We start from the raw sequence: 4,577 nt of genomic DNA on the forward strand, positions 1-4,577 counted from the left end.
CCCGTCTGGTTGGCTGGCTGGCACGCCCACCAGGGAGGCCCGGGCGGCTGCAGGAGCGGCGGGGACCGGCAGGCGGCGCCCTCCCGAGCTGCGGCTGACACACAAACGCACCGCGCCTGCGCGGATCTCCCTTTCGGGAAGGGCGCCTTTTTTTAGTTTTATTTTCTCTCACTTAATGGACATCATGGCTGCTAATGTAGTTACTGCCGTTGTAGGCACTTAATTTGTTGAGAGCCTTCCTTCCCTTCTCTGGAATGTCTTCCATTCTTCTTCCTTTCGCTTGATCTCATCCCAAAGAGCTCCCGCCTCTTCTTAATTTACACTGTTAGGTTGTGTGACACTTTGATAAAAGCTTCATTTGCACCCGAAAGCATTCTGAAATCCTTTATCTAAACCGTTTTCCATGCCTTTTCTTTTTAGGGTCTCCCACCCTTGCTTCTCCCTACGGTTACATTTCATTAAGCCTCAGTCTAAAAGGCCAGGATTTCCTTTCATAGACCAAACTTGGATTATGATCCAGAGAAGACCTTGGCAACAGCTCCATTTGAGAAACTGGTCCTTTGAAATCCTCCTCCTCCTCCTCCTGTCTGCTTGTGACTTTCAGAAAAGTGGCCAGACTCTCCTGAGTTGCCATTTTTCTGTCTCTGCATGTCTACAAATCCAAAATTGCCCATCAAATCAAAGAAAACTTTGGTAATCTGGCCTGATATTTTTCTCAAGGAAGCCTGAAGGACCGATCGATCATCAATCTTGCATGTTTTGTTCACCCTTTCTGATACCACCTTAGTTCAGCAAATGAGGATCTGCCTTTCTTCCAACAATGCACTCATTGGACTGAAAGTGGTTTAATTTGCAGAATAAACCAAACCAAACCTATGGCTTGTTGTCCCACAGAATCATTGAAAAAGGAAGGTGCCTCCAGGGCTTTGGGTGAACTGAGTTGCAGAAACCGCTGTGATTCAGAAACTCTCACCAAAATCTTATGAGTTTTGACAAAACCTAGTCCTTTGTTTCTGTGTACTGAGCTGTTCCCATATTACACCACCAATGCCATGACTAATGCAGCCAAGAAGCCCGAAAGGCAACAGCCCTCCTTGCCTCACATCTCCATGCATTTCCTCTACATATAGATCACATTTATTGCAAAAAACAGCAGGCATTAAAAAAAAATGTTTGCTTTCTGATTGGGGATAGGCTTTCTAAGCCAATGTTTATTTTGAGACAGATTAAAATAGGATTATGGCCCTGGCTTGATATAGTTGTGACATTTCAACGATGGCTTTGCTTAATTAGCAAATTAAACTCAAATTAATCATCCAAAAGTGAAGAGCCATCTGCTTTGGGTCATTGTTTCAGTTCTAAAGTGTGAAGTTCTGCCTTCTTAGAGATGAGCTGTTTTCAGTCCCAAAAGTTGCCATTTTGTAGATGCGCAACTCCCCACACCCCCTCCCGGGCTCGAACTATGGATTCAGAAATCAGGAGGATCAGCAATATGGTAAATGTCATGGGAATGCAACCTGGGACTTCTTCAAGTTGGAGAAAGCACTTGGATTTCTGAAAACGTCACTCGGGTGCTTCTCAACTTCAGTGACTTTAAGATGGGTGGACCTTGACTCTCAGAATTGCCCCCTCCTTGTGTTGGCTGAGAAACTGCCACGGGGACTCCAACCTCTGGGTGCCTGGCTGTTTGTCCGGCCACCTACAGACAGTCTGGCCGAGAAAATGGTAGAAAGGCCAGCAACTGGCCCCTGAATTCCCAGATGAGCACCAGATGAAGAAAAGCATTTCCCTCCATTCCTGTGCTAAATCTCTTGTTAGTTTCTGCTAGGTTTGTTACTGTTTTGTGTCTTCTATCAAGTGGGACAATGTCTTCTCACTGATGCTCCATTCATGCATTTCAAGAGGGCCCAAATCACCGGATATACCAGGTCTCCTTAAGGCTGGACAATTCAATCTAGACCAGGGGTCTCCAACTTTGGCAACTTTAAGGCTTGTGGACTTCAACTCCCAGAATTCATCAGCCAGCAAAGCTTGGAGGCCCCTGGTCTAGACTCTAGACCACCCTTAAATGCATAAAGGTATAAATGACATTGCCTGGCCCTCACCTCACTTTAGGGATTGAGTGAGGACACCATGCCAATCTTGGTCACCGAAGGAAGCCAGAAAATGGCATTGAATCCTAACCATAATGTATGCTAGGCAGCCCAAGCTCTGCAGGGTCATGGTTTCAGAGACCTTTTCTTACCTAAGCAGAGAAACAGAATGACCTGGGGCTGCACCTTGGATCTGCTCCCTCACCTCCTCCCCCCCCCTCCAAGATGAAAGGCAGTGCTTTTCCATTCAGCTCCTCCCTGGCTCTGGAAGCAGAAAGGCAAGCCTGGGAAATCCTGTCCTTTCCTCCCCACCTGCCTCAGGTGTGACTGGGCTCCCAGGAATGTCAGGTATTTGGCTGCTGGCTTGTGGGAGGCTGTTCCGGCTTTTGGTATCTGGGAGACCACAGGGAGTGGGTGGTGCCCAAGTGCACCCCTCCCTGCCCCAGTTGTGGCCCCGGAACAAAGGACTTTCTGGGCCAGATATTTCCTTCTGGGGGTAGCCCAGGCCAAGGAGCAGCTCCCCAACCAGTTACCTCATTAAATCCCCAACAGCCAAATTACGGGCAGTTTGATCCCGGGTGGGTGGAGGTAACACTCAAACACTCACCCACATACACAGGCACACCCAGGAGAACGGAGGGCCATTTGCACTGTTTCCCTCACTAAAGAGGGAAGATGTGTCTCAAGAGCACTAAAGAAAGAAAGATGCACCACGCAAGGAAGGGAAGGAATTCCTTTGGGCACAAAGCAGCCACAAGAGGGAGGGAGATGCAGCCCAGTGCCCAGAACGCTGCTGGGTGCCGTCAAATAAATCCCCCCTCCTACTTTCCCACACACGAGAAGGTGGCAGCTTGGAAGCTTCCGGCCTAATATGGCTTCCAAAGCTGACAGCATCTGTACTGTGGATTACAGGTGCTTAAACTTTCCTTGCAACCGAGGATGGATAGTCCTGCCAATTTGCCCAGGCCTTGTTCTTGCCCTCGAGGGCTGCTGAACTGGTCTTGAGGCTTTCATCCAAGGAGTCCTGATGCTCCTGGGTTCCCAGTCCATACAGTCTGCATGACGACATCTTTAAACTGTGTCCCCTTTTCAGAAGAGCTGCCTGCAAGCATTGAGCTGCCAGAGAGTTTTTCATTCAATCCACTTTGGGAGAATTGGTCTGGGCATTGTGGACCGTTCACTGATTTTCTGAGAGCCCTTGGTTGCTTATAGTGTACAGGGGCTACATGGAGCAGCGCCTGGCCTGGCCTGTGCGCCTCAGTTTCCGACACTCAGCACCTGGCATGGGGCAGGTGATGGCCAGTCTTTAAAGTCACCCTGATATGCTCTGACCTAGTTCCATTTTCACACACCCTGGCTGCTGCCGCCACTGCCAGGCCAAAGAGGCTGGGGACAGTGGTGGCAGGGACAGTGGTTGGGGTGGGCAGCAGAGAGGCAGCAGTAGCCAGGGGCATCCCATTTTCACACCCACCCACCCACCACCGCCACCAGTGTGACACCAAGCTCCGGGCCTAAGGGGCGGGGAGGGTGGCGGCAGGGGTGTGTGAAAATGGGAAGCCTCTGGTCACCACTGTCACTGCTCTGCACTCTGCCCACCCGCTTGCTCGCCTGCCTGCCCGCCTGGCTATTCTCCCGGCCACCTTCGGCGAGTTGTCCCTGTGGCCATTGGGAGTTCCCCTGCGGTGACTTGGCAGTGGTGAGTTGGCAGAGGTGAGTTGGTGGTGGCCAGCTGATGGCAATTAACAGGCCGCACTGAGTTGGCTGTGGTGAATATCTATGGAGGGTCTCAGTCCTCCAGGTCCTGGTTGTCCCAAAGGTGCTTTTCCAAGAGGCAACTGGACTTCCTTGATTTTTCCTTGAAGACATTTTGCTTCTCCTCCAAGAAGCCCATCCCAACAAAACACCACTGAAAAAGAAAAACAAGAAATCCAAGGAAAAAACCCAGCACGATTGAACAAAGATCTCTCTGACAAACTGGAAGACAAAAAGGATAAGTACAAAAAACGGAAAGAGGGACACATAACGAAGGCAGAGTATCAGCTGATAGCTGAATCGGCAAAGACGAAATCAAGAAAGCAAAGGTTCAGAGTAAACAAAGACTTGCAACAAAAGTCAAAGATAATAAAAAAAGTTTCTTTCAATATATAAAAAACAAGAAAAAAAGTCAAGGAATCAGTAGGTCCACTTAACAGAAGATGGCAAGGAAGTAACAGGCCGCAGAGAGAAAGCAGAACTGCTTAACTCATTCTTTGGTCTTCATGCAAAAAGAAACCGTAGCCCAACCTACCAAAAACCTGACTGTAAAAGACAGACTAGAAATAAAAATTAAAATAAGCTAGAAAATGATTAGAGAACACCTATCTGATCTTGGATATAAATCACCGGGACCTGATGGATTACATCCCAGAGTTCTGAAGGAACTGGCAGATGTTATCTTAAAACCATTGTGCAACATCTTTCAAAAAAGAGCTGATGTGGTTCCCA

This window comes from Pantherophis guttatus, chromosome 9 (assembly GCF_059756535.1).
Source record: "Pantherophis guttatus breed Tessera chromosome 9, ASM5975653v1, whole genome shotgun sequence".
NCBI classification, from domain to species: Eukaryota; Metazoa; Chordata; class Lepidosauria; order Squamata; family Colubridae; genus Pantherophis; species Pantherophis guttatus.